Genomic DNA, 17,470 nt, shown 5'->3' with positions numbered 1-17,470 from the left:
AGATCTGGCCATGCTGGGGCCTCCCTTCTTCACGGCAACCATGGGCTGATACAGAGATAGCTGTTTGTAGTAGACGGGAGACAGACTTTCTTTGCCACAGTCCCCACCACTCCCTATTCTGCACCCCGCCCACCTCACTCCCTGCCAATGTCACTTGCTTGGCCCTCCCACACAGAGTTTACCATGCTTGTTTTGGATAAACCGGAGTGCGTTTGGAGTAGGGGCCAGTCTGGCTAGTGACTTGAAACCATGTCCCATGGTCTGGGTCTGGAGCCATGGGAGACATTTACCCTCTGGGGCTGTGATCCTAGCCGTCACGTTTAAAGGACTAAAAGGCGGGGGGCTGGGTATTGCAGTCGATTGGGCGTCTGACACTTGGTTGCGGCTCTAGTCATGATCTCGGCTCAGGTCATGATCTCCAGGTTGGGGGATCGAGCTCCACATCAGGCTCTGAGCTCAGCGTGGAGTCCGCTGGGGATTCTCTCTCTCCCTCTCCCCCTGCCCCTTCTTCTCCCCTTGCGTGCGCACACACTCTCTCTCTCTCTCTTCTCAAATGCGTAAATAAATCTTAAAAAAAAAAAAACACGCCAATAAAATAAAGGACTAAGATGGTGGGGAGGGGGGACAGGTCTGTTCTGTGACTCCCCAGAGAAAATCTAGGACCGGTGAAAACGGGAGGGAGGTGGGAAGAAGGGGCAGCCTGGAGGCGGATTGAGCTCCACCTAAGACGGACTTCTGAAGATCAAAACCGTTTCCAGATGCAACAGATAATGTCAGGAAGTGGCCAACTTCCTGGCACGGAGCTGGGGGGGCAGCGTTCAGGCTGAGCCTGGGCAACTGCTTTGCCACCACCCTTTACAGGGAATCCGAGTGTTGCGTGGGCAGCCGAACTGCATGCCCTTTGTGGTTGCTTCCAGCCCTGGAGGGCTGGATTCTGTGCCCACAGACGGGATGCCAGGGGGGAAGGAGCAGGAAGAGCTAAAAACGGCTTGTACGCTGCTGGCTTGGAAGCTGGCAAGGCGGCTTCTGCTGCTGCTGCGGCCGGTGGGACACGTGGGGAATTTAGGAGGCAAGTGAGTGGCGGGAGGGCGGGATGTTCTATTTTTCGTGGTGCAGCTAGAGGAACAAGGGCTTTGGGTCAGGGCAGTCGGGTCTTTTAACCTCCATGTGCCTCTCTGTCTTCCATGGCCAAGTACCCCTGCAACGCTGTTGTAAGAGGCTTTAGAGGGAAACAAGCAGGTGGATAAAGGTAGGAGCCTCCCCCACCTCCCCACCCCATGCCCAGCCAGAGACCTTACTGTTCCCGGAGGGCGTGTGCACAAGGCCGGGGTTCTGGTCCTGCCCAGATGGCCAGAAGCCTGACTTCACTGATTTTAAGTCTCGTTGCATGACATGGAGGGGACCCGCCAGCTCCGGGCCCCCTGATGCCCTGACGGAAACCTGGACGGCTGAGCCCTCCATCCAAGAGAGACAGGGTGGAGGGCTTCCTGGAGGCAGCTACTGTAAATATACTTCCAAGATGGGAAAGGGAGCTGTGAGATTGTGACTTGTAACAACAAATACATACTTGGTCTTCGTCCCAATTTCTATCCCAGAGCTCCTAAAACCCTCTGAATTTCTTCAGTGGTGAGAGCCTCCAGGGTATCTTTTGTTATGTTAATGAGGTGACTTTGGGGACTCCCCCCCACCTAAGGATGGGGGCTGGTTGCCAGGAGAATCAGCCACATGATTGGAGGGTTGGACCTTTCAGTCCTGGTCATCAGCCTTCCAGGGAGGGGAGAGGGGCTGACCAATCTCACCAGTGGCCAGTGATTTCATCACTCACGCCTGTGTCGTGAAGCCTCCATAAACCCAAAAGGATGGGGTTCTGAGAGTGTCCGGGTTGGTGAGCAGAGGGAGATTCGGGGAGAGCGGCGCTCCTGGAGAGGTCGCGGAGGCTCCACACCCCTTCCCCACACCTTGCCCTAAGCACCTCTTCCATCCGGCTGTTCCTGAGTTCTGTCCTTTATAATAAACTGGGAGTCTAGTAAGTAGAGTGTTTCCCTGAGTTCTGTGAGCCGCTCTTCCAGCAAGTTCATAAAACCCGGGAGGAGGTCATTGGAGCCTGCCGTCTATAACCGATGAGTTCAAAGCACAGGCGACCACCTGGATTTGCGATGGGCATCTGAAGTGTTGGGGGTGGGGGTGGGCTTATCGGCTGAGCCCTTACCCTGTGGCGTCTGACGCGCTCTCCTTGTAGACAGGGTCAGAATTGAGTTGAATCGCCGGGCGCACTGATGATGCGGGGAATCACCCGGTGGTGGGGAAACACCCACAGGTTGGAATCGGAGGACCAAACCTCTCCTCTGAGTTCACTTGTTTATATAGTTTTTGCCTTAGAATCACAGAACTGTTTTTCATATCCCAAAAGTAAAGTTAAACCAAAAGAGAGAAAAAAAGCAAACCTGAAACAGACTATGAATAGAAAGAGCAAACCTAATCATATATCAAATCAATAACATTACCAAACACACTTAAGTAGCTTTGAGTCCAGTACCAATTAACAGAGCATTTTCTTTTCCTTTTTTTTTTTTTTTAAAGATTTTATTTATTTGAGAGAGGGCGTGCCTTTGCGCACAGGAACGGTGGGGGAAGGGCAGAGGGGAGAGGGAGAAGCGCAAGGAGCCTGATTCCGGCTTGATCCCAGGACCCTGGGATCATGACCTGAGTCCAAGGCAGACGCCTAACCCACTGAGCCACCCAGGCGCCCCAACAGAGCATTTTCTGAGGCCAGGAAGAACTGCCCCCCAAACCCTGAACTTTGCTAAGCTTGTAGAAGTGGTTCGATGGCGTATTTCTAGAATAATTGTGCGTGTGTGTTGCAGGGTACATGTACTTTCTTGTAACTTTAAAGAAGAGTGTTATTTGCCTGAGCTCTCTGGGACTGCTTATAGCAAAGCAAACATCTTAATAATTACACACTTAGCAAATAACCTCTCAGCACTTGGGATTGAGTCGGGCAAAAAGCCAGCCTCCACCCGGACCGCCGAGGAGGCTGTGGGTCACTGAGTGGACAACGCCCCCTGCAGGACAGTGTTTGCCACGAGCCCGCCTTCCGCCTGCAGCTCCTGTCCATTGCAGTTTTTCCAACACCAAAACTTGGGCCCTCCTCCTTCCACTGGGTTTCGTGGGAGGAGATATCTGCCTTCATAGAGTCTATGTTTCCCGCGATTCAGTCATGGACCAGTGGAAAGGGCAGTGTCCACAGTCGGAGAGAACGAGGTTAGTACAGCACAGACCGATGTCTTCACCCTGGAGATGATGAAAAAAGGTAGCTCACCAGACGGTGATGAGAATGAAGAGGCTGTCCCAACGTGGCTTGGGTTATAAAATCAAGGGGACAGAGCGTGGGGGATGAAGGGCATGACAATCTGGAGCAGCCAGTTGGAGCAGGGCGGCAGCTCTTCCTTGGGCGTCGCGGTTAATCCAGTAATGGCTGTGCTGATCAGACAAGGCGCTTCTAATCTGCACGTGCGGGGGAGGAGGGCAGACAGCCAGGGCAGGGTAGTCCGTGGCTTTTGGGTCAGTGGGGGACCAGGCAGGGCCATGCGGGTGTCCGAGTCTGCCTGACTCCAGCCCTTGTGTTCATTCCCCTGTGGGTTGCTGGTTAGCAAGAGGGGCCAGCTCTGCAGGAACTTCCAGCCGGGGTAGGCGGAAGGGAGGGCTTCCTCCGCTCCTGATCCTTCTCTGCCTTTTCTTCCCCAGATCCCAGCTTGCAGTCAGGGGAGGGGGACTGGAGTGGCCACCCGGGGTGACTGGCAGCCTCCCAGCCACCTACCAGGGACTCCCCATGTCCATCTCCCCTGCCTGAAGCCCGCAGTGATGTCCTTAAGCAGTTAGAGGACAGAGTGGCTCTGGGAGCGGGGGCGGGGCTGACATGCAGTGTGTTCGCAGTTCACGTCTGGGTGGCCGAAGCCTTGTTAGCTGGGCCGCTTGGCACCTAGCTACCAAAGCCCGCAATGAATGACCTTTGACGCTCAGAACCGGGAGGGGGGGGCGGGGGAGGGAGTGAGGCGTGCATGTGAAATGTTATCTGCTCTGTTCTCCCCTTTACGTACTGCTTAGCCAGTTACTGCACTAAGCACTTCACAGGTATAATGCGGACAAGAGTTTTGAATTTATTATTATGATTTGTTTTCTCTTGCCTGCCCTTGGATGTGACCACCCTGCCAAAGGCTTTTTTTTTTTTTTTTTTTTTTTTTTTTTTTGCGCCTTGGTCTTGGGGCTGGAATGCGAAGCTTTTACTCCAGCTCAGAGCTGAGAGCCGGCAAGGTTGAAAACGGGAAGGATTTTGCAAACTTGTTTAGTTCCCAGGCCCGGTAGACAAGGTGCGATGCATTCAGACTAAGGGTACACAAACTGCTGGGGTACACAGTCTTTTCAGGAGTGGGGGCTGGGGAAACCAGAAAAATAGGTTTTACGGCTTTATTGACTAATACATGGAATCTGGGGGGGGGGAAGCCCTTTTAAAGGTTTTATTTATTAAAAAAAAGAAAAAGTATATTTTATTTATTTGAGAGAGAGGGAGAGAGCACAAGCAGGGGGAAGAGCAGAGGCAGAGGGAGAAGAGGCCCCCAATGAGCAGGGAGCCCAGTGTGGGGCTGGATCCCAGGACCCTGAGATCATGACCTGAGCCGAAGGCAGACCCTTCACCGACTGAGCCACCCAGGTGTCCCAGCTTAACCTTTTCAACCTCTCCTTTTTTCCTTTTTTTTTTTTTGGTAATTGAAGTATAATTGACCTATAACATTATATTAGTTTCAGGTGCACAGCATAATGATTTGATATTTGCTTATATTACGAAATGATCGGCACAATAAATCTAGGTGATGGCTGACACCATACAGATAGTTAACGAACTTATTTTTCTTGGTGATGAGAGCTTTTGAGATCTGCCGTCTTATTCACCTCTCCTTTTGTCTAGAAATGCATTGCTCTTGAGGGAATTCCCTAGAAGCAAAGCAAAGATCACAGGTAGGAAACACACATCCCTGGGAGGCAGCTCCTGTGTTCTCGGCACTCGTCCTAGGAATTATCCTTAGTTGGGGGAGGGGGGGACACAAGCCCCTAAATGGCAGGACAGTGGAGATTAGTGACGCCGAGCGTGGTGCATGGTCTCTGGGAATACCAACCTTTTCAGGACACATTGGCCCAAACTGACAGATGATATTTCCATAGTTCTTTTTTTTTAAGTTTATTTCTTTTTTTTTTTTTAAGATTATTTATTTATTTATTTGAGAGAGAGAAACAGCCAGCGAGAGGGGGAACACAAGCAGGGGGAGTGGGAGAGGAAGAAGCGGGCTCCCAGAGGAAGAGCCTGATGTGGGGCTCGATCCCAGAACGCTGGGATCATGCCCTGAGCCGAAGGCAGACGCTCAACAACTGAGCCACCCAGGCGCCCCTAAGTTTATTTCTTTAAGTAATCTCTATACCCGCACCTGGGGCTCAAACTCACAACCCCGAGGTCAAGAATCGCATGGGCTTGCAACGGAGCCCACCAAGCACCCCGGTATTTCCATATTTCTTTCAGATTCTTCGTGTTGTTCCGGAATGGAGTCTATCCTGTTTTATCAAATCGTAGAAACTATTCTGATGACAGTTTTCATCTTAGAAAATGTTTAATGATTTCTATTATAAAAAAGGATTGTTAGCACCGAATCAATTCGTTTTCAGCAGTATATACCTCAATTAAAGCTGCTTTTTGTGTTTAAGAATTATTCATCAAAATGTGTATTTCTGTTGTTTTGGTCCGTCGTGTACTCATTCTATTTGTATTAGTAATTCAATTCAGAAGGCTTGTTTAACACAGGATTCACAGTTGGTAGGGAATAAAGTATACTTCAAATTTTCAGTTTATATACATTTTTTGTTCTAGCTACATATGATGACGTGGTCGATAAAAGACTTTAAAGCCTAAAAATACATCCCATGATATGGGCGAAGATGTACAGAGGATGTGGAATGGAAACATGAATTTACGGAGAAAAAGGGAAAAATGTAAAATCTTCAAATGTTGAAGGAGAGCTTGTTCGTAAATTTTAAAACCTGAAGATAGTGGGTAAGAAAGTGTTTCGATATTTGTTTGTTTATTTAAAAAAAAAATTTTTAAGAGAGAGAGTGGGGAAGGGAGGGGCAGAGGGAGAGGGAGAGAGAAAATCTTAAGCAGGCTCCACACCCAGCAGAGGGCCTGACTCAGGGCTCGATTTCACAACCCTGAGGTCACGAACTGAGCCAAAACCAAGAGTCGAACACTTAACCAACTGAGCCACCTAGGTGTCCCATGATATTAGATTCCACTGGATACATTTTATTTATTTATTTATTTATTTATTTATTTATTTATTTATTTTAAGATTTTATTTATTTATTCGACAGAGATAGAGACAGCCAACGAGAGAGGGAACACAAGCAGGGGGAGTGGGAGAGGAAGAAGCAGGCTCATAGCGGAGGAGCCTGATGTGGGGCTCGAGCCCCGAACGCCGGGATCACGCCCTGAGCCGAAGGCAGACGCTTAACGACTGTGCCACCCAGGCACCCCATCCACTGGATACATTTAGGAGGTTGACATCAGCAGTTTTTTTTTTTTTTAAGGTTTTATTTATTTGTCAGAGAGAAACAGAGAGAATAGCAGGCAGAGGGAGAAGCAGGCACCCCGCTGAGGAAGGAGCCCGATGTGGGACTTGATCCCAGGCCCCCAGGATCATGACCTGGGCCGAAGGCAGATGCTTAACTGACTGAGCCACCCAGGCGTCCTGCCATCAGCAGTTTTTTTATGTTAAATATTAGTATTTACAAAGGTGGGAAATTCTATCCCTTGCAAAAAGTTATTTAGTGACAATTTTAGATGTCCTCTTAAAAAATGTACAAGAGGGTACACACGGATTTTAGTGTTTATTTATTTATTTAAAATATTTTATAGGGGCGCCTGGGTGGCACAGCGGTTAAGCGTCTGCCTTCGGCTCAGGGCGTGATCCCGGCGTTATGGGATCGAGCCCCACATCAGGCTCCTCCGCTAGGAGCCTGCTTCTTCCTCTCCCACTCCCCCTGCTTGTGTTCCCTCTCTCGCTGGCTGTCTCTATCTCTGTCGAATAAATAAATAAAATCTTTAAAATATATATATATATATTTTATCTATTTATATGAGAGAGAGAGAGCGTGAGCAAGCAGGGGGAGGGGCAGAGGGAGAGGGAGAAGCAGACTCCCCGCTGAGCAGGGAGCCTGACTCGGACTCGATCTGAGGGCCCCAGGATCAAGACCTGAGCCGAAGTCAGATGCTTAATTCACCGACTGAGCCACCCAGACCCCCAATACACAGTTTTAAAAAGCTTTTAGGGGCTCTAGAAGTGCATCGGTCAGGATTATCAGGGTATGGTGCGATAACAAACAGTCCCAAAGACTTCATGCCCGTAACAACACCAGTTTCCCACTTATACTAAACGTCAATTGTGGGTTGGTGGGGGCCTCGGGGTTGTGGCGGGAGTGACACGTTTTGCTCCTGCTCCCGCCACGAGTGGCCCACTTGGCCACAGGGACAGGAAGTATAATCCTACCGCACAATGGAAGGCGGAGGGCTGGAAATACATGGCGCACGGCCTCAGTGTTTTTTTGCCTGTTTGTTTTTTTAAATCTTTCAATACTATTTTTTTCAAGTAATCTCTCCGTCCTCTGTGGGGCTTGATACTCACGACCCCGAGATCGAGAGTCACATGCTCTACCGGCTGAGCCAGCCAGGCGTCTAAACAGCCTCGGTTTGGAGACCAATGGGCCAGATCGTAACGTTTCTTCCAATATGAAGAAACTGAGTGATCCCCCGAAGGCCCTGGGCAGAAGGGAGGTCCAGCATGTCCCTTCCTCCTGCTGCCATGGAACGAGGGCAGGAGCAGAGAGGCCGAGAGAGGACAGGGAGGTCAGAGGCACGTATTCCATTTGCTTCAACTTCAGGGTGAAACCACGATGGGGGAAGCCTGATAGCTACATCCGGAGAGGAGCAGGACCGCCGTAGCATGTGTCTGAGTCAGTTCAGCCTGCTCCAACAGAAAACCACAGACTGGGTGGCTTGTGAACAACAGAAATGTATTTCTCACAGTTCCGGAAGCTGGAAGTCTAAGATTAGGGTGCCAGCACGTTTGGGTTCTGGCGAGGGCCCTCCTCCGGGCTGCAGATGGTAGGCGGGCTTCCTGCTGTGCCCTCACATGGCAGAGAGGGCAGGGGGGCTCTCTCTGGTCTCTCTCTCTCTCTTTTTTAAAGATTTTTATTTTTTTATTTGAGATAGAGAGCAAGAGAGAGCATGAATGGGGGGGAGGGGCAGAAGGAGAAGGAGAAGCAGGCTCCCCACTGAGCAGAGAGCCGATACAGGAACTCGAACCTAGGACCCTGGGATCATGACCTGAGCCAAAGGCAGATGCTTCACTGACTGAGCCACCCAGGCGCCCCACCCCCAGTCTCTTTGATAAGGACACTAACCTTATTCACATTGGAAGTTAGGATTTCTTTCTTTCTTTTTTTTTTTTTAAGATTGATTTATTTATTATTTTAGAGAGAGTGCGACCGGGGCAAGGGCAGAGAGCCAGGGAGAGGGAGAATTCTAAGCAGACTCCCTGATGAACGCAGAGCACAACATGGGGCTTGATCCCACGACCCTGAGATCACGGCCTGAGCCGAAATCAAGAGTCAGACGCTCAACCAACTGAGCCACCCAGGCGCCCCAGAAGTTGGGATTTAAATGTATGATGGGGGGGGGGCACTAACATTCTGTCCGTAACACAGGGGCAGAGGGAAGCCGCTGGTAGGTGAGCCTGAGACAGGGTTTCTGTCTCCCAATGGCCTGGGGGAGGCAGGCAGGGATCCAGAAGTTCCCACCTGCCTCATGGGGAGAACATGAAGGGGTTGAGGGGGCCAGTGGGCCAGCAAAGAGCTCAGGGTAGGGACACATGGGCTGCAAGATGCATGGCCTTTATGGTCACAGGCAAATGGCTGGACCCAGAGATTTCAGTCGTGGCCCAACAGTCCGATGAGACCAGTCCCCCCCCCCCCCAACACTCACATATCCGCGGCCAGACCAAACCAGATTGACCCTGCACTGCAGGGGTCAGCGTGGCCATGTGGTGGCTTCCTGGCCCTTCTGCCCCCACTCCCACATGTACCCAGGTGCCATTTTGGAGAGGCACACAGGGATAGGCTGTAATACCATTTCCATCGAATGACACAAAGTTCATTCCGAAGAGATTGTCGCTCAAGAGACTGTCAGACCCTCCCTAATTCAAAGTTGTAAGTGGAAAAGGATGCGGAAGAGACGGTTTGGACCAGAGAAGATTGAGATGCTGGGCTGAAGTCTTGACACCCCCAACCCCTACCCCCATGACTTGTGAGGGAGATGCACTTGACCACATCGAAGCAGCCCTATGGGCACATCTCAACCATCCTCCACACCTATCACCCCAACAGTCTTGGGGTGGGTGCTGGTGTTCTCCCTGTTTTAGATCTGAGAAAAGAGGCTTTGGGGTTAGCCGGTTGCCCAAGGACGTGTGGTTATGGAATCTGGGACTGTTAGCTCTCCAACCCAGGTGTCTACACCGCCTCCCGATTCTCCAGTCTCCCAGGGAGAGCTGTGACTGCACCAGAAAGGCAAGCTTTCCTCCAAGTCACGGGAAAACACTACCTTACAGGACACTGCTGATGGTGAATTCCAGAAGCCAGAGAGAAGGCACCTTTGGGCAAAGCAGGTGTTTGGTGCTGGCCTCAGCCTCTCGATAACCAGGGTTGTGGCTGGACCGGCCCTTGTGGTTCTTGATAAGACAGCAAGACACACCTCAGCGAAAACCCAGGAAACCCTGGAAAAAGAAAACAGGGTTTGTTACGAGTCCTGGAGGGTACATGGCATGCCTGGGGCCACACCGCAAGGTTCCAGGTAGAGGGAGGGAGAACCTGGGGCTCTGATTCTCTTGAGGTCAAGGGGTAGGGGCCTTGGTTTCTTGGGCTCACTCTTTGTCGGTCAGTGTAAAACCCAAGAAGGGGAATTACAGCTCAGCTCCGGAAGAAAAAACAAGCGGCCAGATCAAAGGTCTGTAAAACTAAGGACCAGCAGGGGACTCAGGCTGGCTCAGTACCCGGTCAGGAGGCTGGTAATGGGTTTGTTCAAGATAGCAGTCTTGGATGTGTGTGCCTCGCAATCAAAAGCCTAAGGCGGGCACTTGCGTTGCGACACATTTCAAAATGACATTTTTTAAAAAAGATTTTATTTATTTATTTGACAGAGAGGGAACACAAGCAGGGGGAGTGGGAGAAGCAGGCTTCCCACTGAGCAGGGAGCCTGATGCGGGGCTCGATCCCAGGACCCTGGCATCATGACCCAATCTAAAGGCAGACGCTTAACGACTGAGCCCCTCAGGTGCCCCTGTCTGGTGCTTTAAGCTACAGTGATGAGGCAGAGGAAGAGGTTTCTAGACGAGAACCTCTGGGAGTAAGTTGGAAAGATCCACCCCATTCTGGTGCTGTCTGCTCAGGCATTAGGACATCTGGAGCGGCTGGGGACAGACCTGCTCTTAGGCGTGCTGAGAGCCGCTGCACACCGCATGGAAAACAGGGGGCCAGCCACAGCCTGGTTTCATCAATCGTTTGCCTGTGCCCTCCTTGCCCCCGGGGTCTAAAACCTTACCTTCCTTACCCCTGAAGTGGAGGCAGGGCACAGAAGAGTCACATGGCCGGCCCCAGCCTGGATACCACTTCCACCGCCCCCCCCCCCCCACACTGTCTGTGCCTCCAGCAGACAGCACTGCTCTGCTGGGACCAGAGGCTAAGTCACCGAGAGTGACCAGGGCTCCGAAGAAGGTGCATGGGCGTTAGATCCGGTCACAGCCGGCTAGGAGCAAGCACAGTGTCCTCTGGGGCATTTTTATAGCAATCAGAGCTCCCATCACCTACATAGAGGCAGGGAGCATTTTTCCTGATCCCTTTCCCCATCGCCGCCTTGCAAGGTTTCTTTGTCGCCAACTTTGAGAGATTTCAGGGGGGCCTGGGTGGGCCCAGTCGGTGGGCTCTCTCTTTCTGCTCAGGTCCCGATCTCGGGGTCCTGAGGTCGAGCCCCGCGTGGGGCTCCACGCTCAGGGAGGAGTCTGCTTCTAGATTTTCTTTCACTCTCCCTCTGCCCCTCCCGCTGGTGCTTTCTCTCAAATAAGTAAATAAATCTTTTAAAAAAAGATTTCAACCCATAAAGTTTTTAAAGAGCAAAAGAAATTGGAAGATACTCATGTAAGAACGTACTTTGGGAGGAAGTTTCTCACTACCAAGTGTCTGGCCCTCAGTGAAGACTGGCCCAATGTAAGGTTTGTGGGGGGCCAATTTTGTCACCTAGGTCAGGGCGGGGTTGGGGGGCGGGGAGTGGGGAATCTGCTTGGGGAGAACGGGTATGGGAAGAAGGTGACCACAAGGGGGCAGTAAGAGCTGGTGGATGCATGCGTAGCTCTTCATGGAGGGAAGGGACCTTCAGTACTGGTGACTCTTTGAAGATTCCCCTTACTGGTAGCATGGGGACCCATGGCACTTCACGTTTATCGTGGCCCTTCTATAGCAAGAAGTCTTCTTGTCTGCATTTGGTTGGGGGAGGAACGGGAATTACTGGGAGGAAGGAGGCAGGGGGGTGGGGTTGGGTAGCCAGGCTCTTTTAGTTCTCAGGTCGGAGCTCCCCGAGGGCTGCCAGGCTGTGCCCGAAGGGGTGGAATGGAAACATTTGGTGTATTTTGGGAGGGACGAAGGACTGCTGTGGTCTCTGAGGAAGTTGAGAAAGGGAAGCGGCCCCACCTCTAATGCATGGTTTCCCGGGACTGAGAAGCATAAGGCTTGCGGGATCCCGCGGGGGAACAGGTGCGTGAGCCTGCCCAGACCGTGCACTCCGGATACAGCAGTCGTTTGGGGTGGGTTTGGCCCCAAAAAAGACCGGGTGAGAGTGGCATGTCCACGTCACCTCCTACAGGACGGGAGGGGGCATCCCCACGCAGAGCTGAGCTGCTCTCTGAGACGAGAGCTCTTCTCTACCTGGTGGGGAATGTTCCCAGAATCTTCTCTCCTCCCTCTTTCCCTCCCTCCCTGCTCCTCTCCCTTCTCTCCCCCCTCCAGGGGAAATTTCACACATACCTAAAAGCAGAACGGAGAGAAAAAAAGAACTCCCTCGGACCTACCGCCAGCTACCCCTGTGTCCATCTCCTCTCCATTTCCACCACTGGATTATTTTACAGCAAATCCTAGACATGATCACATTTAAGCCACACATATTTTAGGCTGTATCTCTAAAAGAGAAGCATGGGGGCACCTGGGTGACTCAGTCGTTAGGCGTCTGCCTTTGGCTCAGGGCGTGATCCCAGCGTTGTGGGATCGAGCCCCGCATCAGGCTTCTCTGCTGGGAGCCTGCTTCTTCCTCTCCCACTCCCCCTGCTTGTACTCTCTCTCTCGTTGGCTGTCTCTCTCTCTGTGTCAAATAAATAAATAAAAAATCTTTAAAAAAATAGATGAAAGAGAAGCATGTCTTTTTGAACCCAGCACAATACCATTATCACACCTTGGCATCTTTCCGTACTCAGTCCTTGTTGACATTTTCTTGGTTTGCTCAAGAATGTGTTTTTATGGTCAATTGGTCTGGCTCAGGGTCCACCTAAGGTCCACACACCTAAGGTGGCTTTTAATCTGCAGTGACCTTCTTGGGAGTGTGGGAGAGTTTTACGATGATGCAGAAAGGAGGGGGGGGAGACTCTCTCCCCCCCCCCCCAGGTAAGATTAGATTCCCACCAGGTGCTGGAGATGTTGTCTTTTTTTTTTTTTTTTAAGATTTTATTTATTTATTTGACAGAGACAGCGAGAGAGGGAACACAAGCAGGGGGAGTGGGAGAGGGAGAAGCAGGCTTCCCGCCAAGCAGGGAGCCCGCTGCAGGGCTCACAGGGCTTGATCCCACGACCCTGGGATCACGACCTGAGCCGAAGGCAGACGCTTAATGGCTGAGCCACCCAGGCACCCCTGGAGCTGTTGTCTAATGTAATTTGAAAAAGAAAGACTTCCATTCCTTGCATCTTGAGCCTAGATAATTTCATGTTATTTTCACAATAACCCCATAAAGTAGCAATTATGCCCATTTTACAGAAGAAACTAAGTCTGAAGGAGGCTTTCCAAGTAAGTAGAAGTGATAATTTAATTAGAAGGCTCCCAGGCGCCTGGGTGGTACAGTCGGTTAAGCGGCAACTCTAGGTTTCGGCTCAGGTCCTGACCTGAAGGTGGTGAGATTAAGCCCCACGTCTGGCTCTGTGCTCAGCACAGAGTCTGCTTAAAGCTCTCTTTCCCTCTGCCCCTCCCCCATGCCTTCTCTCTCTCTCTCTCAAAGTAAATAAATCTTTTTTTTTTTTTTAAGATTTTATTTATTTATTTGTCAGAGAGAGAGAGAGCACAAGCAGGGGGAGCAGCAGGCAGAGGGAGAAGCAGGCTCCCTGCTGAGCAGGGAATCCGATGTGGGGCTCAATCACAGGACCCTGGAATCATGACCTCAGCTTAGCCAACTTGGCCACCCTGGCGTCCCTCCACATCCTTATTTTCAAACAAATCATAACCATCATATGTTTGCACATGTAAACATTTCAGTATGTATGTTTCAAGGGATATGCCCTGTGTCTGGATGCCTTCCTCACCTCCTTTGGGCTCGAACACCCATTTACAGGCCTGTCTCTGGGCTTTCTATTTAGTTCCATTGGTCTGTTTGTCTATCCCTGTGCCAATACTACACTATCTTAATTACTGTGGCATTATAATAAGTCTTGATATCTGGTAGGCAAATTCCCTACCTGGTACCATTTCAGGAGTGCCTGAATATTCTTGGCCTTTGTTTTACCCTGTAAATTTTAGGATTTGCTTATCAAGCTCTATGAAAAAGCCCTCTTGAGACTTTGCCAGGAACTGCATTGATCTGGTTTTTTTTTTTTTTGCACTTTTTTTTTATGAATCTCTGTTTTGCACATAGAAAGGCACACACACACACATTTGTAACACATTCGTACTTCCCTTCCTCTCTCACATGAAAGATAGCTTACAGTATACATTGTTCTGTGCCTTTCCTTTTTCTTTTCAATTTTCTTTTTAAGTAATCTGTACACCCCACGTGGGGCTCAAACTCAAAACCCCAAAGTCAAGAGTCGCACACGCTACCAAGTGAGCTTGCCAGGTGCCCCTGTTCTGTGCCTTTTCAACAATGCATCGTGGGGGTTGCTTTCTACTGGTGCATAACCCCAAAATTTAGTAGCTTAAAACAATCTGTTACTTTTTCATGATTCTGAAACCAGATTTCTGGTGTCTTCTATTCTGAAATATACAAGAGGGCTTTTCACTTGCTAGTTTGGGGCGTCGGTCAGGTGGCTAGCCTGTCTGAGGGTCCGTCAGGCATCTCTCTATCTTGTGGGGCCTCTCCGCGTGGCTAGTTTGGGCTTCCCCTCGGCGTGATGGTCTCAGGGCAGTTGGAGTTCTTAGGTGGAGGGAGACTTCCAAGAGATGAATTGGAACCCAGCAGTCCCTCTTAAAGGCTAGGTCGATAACTGCGACAGCATCACTTCTTTTCACATTTTATTGGTCAAAGCAAGGCAGAAGATCTGCCCAGTTTCAGGAGATAGGACGGAACCCACCCATGCTATGAGAGGTGACATGTATTGTTAGAGAGGGAAGGAATTTTGGACACTTATCTACCATAGTCCACCCTCCGGCCACAGCTCATACCCTTTCCAGATGCAAAACACCTCGCCCCCTCCCAAGGTCCCCAAAGATCCTATCTCATTGTAATATCATAGTCAGGTTAAAAATCTGTCATCTTATTATCCAAATCAGGTCCTAATATGGATGGCACTCCTTACATACCACTCCTCTGATGTACGCACCCCACCCCCCACCCCCCACCATACATCCAACGTGCAATATTAAAACCAGATAAGGAAAAAACACGATAAACCCGTCTGTTCAAAAAGGGAAAGAATGGGACACAGAAAATAATCACAGATCCATAAAAACTCCGAAATTCAGCAAGGCAAACGTGTTCAGGGAATATTCCAGGAATATTCCAGAAGCAGGGAATGTTTCTTGATTAGGACCCAGATCTGCTTTCTAGGAGTGGTTTCCTAGGCCGTTGTTCTCAGTGGCTCTTGACTTCACTAAGAAATCCTCTTCTACAGGAAATGACCTGTGTCTGCCATTAGCCTTCTCCATGTCCGCAGAGAGTTGGCGACTCAGAGGGTCTCAGTCGAGTCTGAACTGTGTGGGTCTCCTTTAGTCCGAGCAGGAAGTGTGTTCACCAATATGGTGTTCTTTAAAAATCTGTACGTTTTCGGGGCGCCTGGGTGGCTCAGTCGGTTAAGCGTCTGCTTTCGGCTCAGGTCATGATCTCAGGGTCTTGGGATCAAGCTCCATGTTGGGCTCACGGCTCAGTGGGGAATCGCTTCTCCCTCTCCCTCTGCTGCTCCCCCTGCTTGTGCTCTTGCTCTCACTAAAATAAATAAAATCTTTTTTTAAAAAATCCGTAAGTTTTCTATGGATCTGTTTGGGGTTCACTCCATGCCCCCAAATATGCATAATTCTTTCCAAGAATTTCAGGCATGTCAGGCAGCTGTGGGACAGTGCCCTTCAGGATTCTTAGAAGCCTTTTGCTCTCGCTGAGAGGGTCCATGAGGCATGCCCCTAAATCATTATGAGGTTTTAACCAGGGGTTTTTACAGCTGCATCTAGATTTGATCTTAACCTTGAAGCCATTTTGTTACTTGGAAAACCTGTAAAGGCTGGCGGTGAGAAATCGTTTTGAATAGTACTGGGTTGAAAATATTTCCTCTCAACTCTGCTTGAAAACTATTCCTAAACTGTGCCCTCTTGGCTCATCTCTCTCTTCCTGTTCTTCATCATAGGCAGCTAAAAGAGGCATTTGGCACTTCCGTCTTCCTGCCTCGAAATCTCCTTAGCCAGATCCCCAAATCTGTTAGGTGCGTTTTCCAGCTTCAGTCTTACCATGGGCGGGACTATTTCCAAACGTTCTACCACGAGGTGGCAATCACCCTTTTAAATACATCTCATGGCAACTTCCTCACTGCTCTTCCAGCTTCCAGCTGCTGACTGGTTCCCCAAACCAACGCTTGAGGGTTTTGTTTCTAGCACCAGTAAATCCATTGGCCTGGGGTTCAACCAGGGAAGCAAAAGATTGCACGCAACCTTCCGGAAGCGTGACGGGAGCTCCAGAAGTCAAGGTTGGAGACAAGCAGTTGGAGGCTCAGAGGAGCCACCAGCCAATCAGGGAAGCTGAGGTCACGCAGGCGGAGCTGGTGCCTCTGTGGGACCACAGCCAAACACTTGGTGGTGGCCCCGGGGCCACTGCAGGCCATACGCTGGAAGGGCCGGGTATGCGCAGAAGAGAAGGAGCGCACACCCTGGAGCTCACTGGCTCCCACTGCGCATGCCTGGTTACCGCAGCCCCGCATGCACTGGCTTTAAGAATGTCACGGCCACGGCCTCCGTGCCACCTCACACTCCACCTGCAAATTCCTCTTCTGGCCAATGGGGGGAAGGGGATTCTGGGAAAAGCCAGTCTAGCCCCGCCAACAACTGAATGATTCAGCACAAAGGAACGTCGCCTCCTCACTTGCTCAGAGGTTGGTTTCATTGTTTAACGCTTTGAGCTCTGGCGCATGGAGTGCACCGTGGATCCCATTTTATCTTTCCCCAGATGGCTATTCCCTTATCAGAATTTTTTATTTTCCCCCACTGATTTAATATATCCTCTTTACCATGTGCTAAATTTGCCTATGCATTTTGGTCTATCTCTGGGCTTCCTGTTCTGTTCCATTCTTCTTCTTCTTCTTTTTTTTTTTAAGATGTTATTTATTTATTTATTTATTTATTTATTTATTTGAGAGTGAGTGAGAGCACAAGCAGGGGAAGCAGCGGAGGGAGAGGGAGAAGGGAGCCTGACTTGGGGCTCAATCCCAGGACCCCGAGATCATGACCTGAGCTGAAGGCAGATGCTTAACTGACTGAGCCACCCAGGCGCCCTAAGTTGTTGTTGTTGTTGTTGTTGTTGTTTTTGAAGTGATCTCTACACCCAGCGTGCGGCTCAAACTCACAACCCAGAGATCAAGCGTCACATGCCCCCCCTGACAGAGCCAGCCAGGTGCCCTACAACTGAAACAAATTTAAAAGAAGACACAGTTCACAAAAACTTTCCTGAAGTAAAAGTAGACTTGAATCTACATGTTGGAAGGGAACTCTGCATCCCCCAAAAATATGATCAAATTGGACAAAACTGAGTCATATCCTAGAAAAGCAATTGAATTTTAAATATAAAGATAGACTCCTTTACACAGCCAAGCAAACAGATAAGGTTACTTGGGTGGGGAGGGCGGAGAACCAAGCTGGCTGCATACTTTCCCACAG

The sequence above is a fragment of the Ursus americanus genome, chromosome 5 (genome assembly GCF_024610735.1).
Source record: "Ursus americanus isolate L20-20 chromosome 5, mUrsAme1.1.p, whole genome shotgun sequence".
Classification (NCBI taxonomy): Eukaryota; Metazoa; Chordata; class Mammalia; order Carnivora; family Ursidae; genus Ursus; species Ursus americanus.
Note: the sequence above shows the minus strand (reverse complement) of the source record.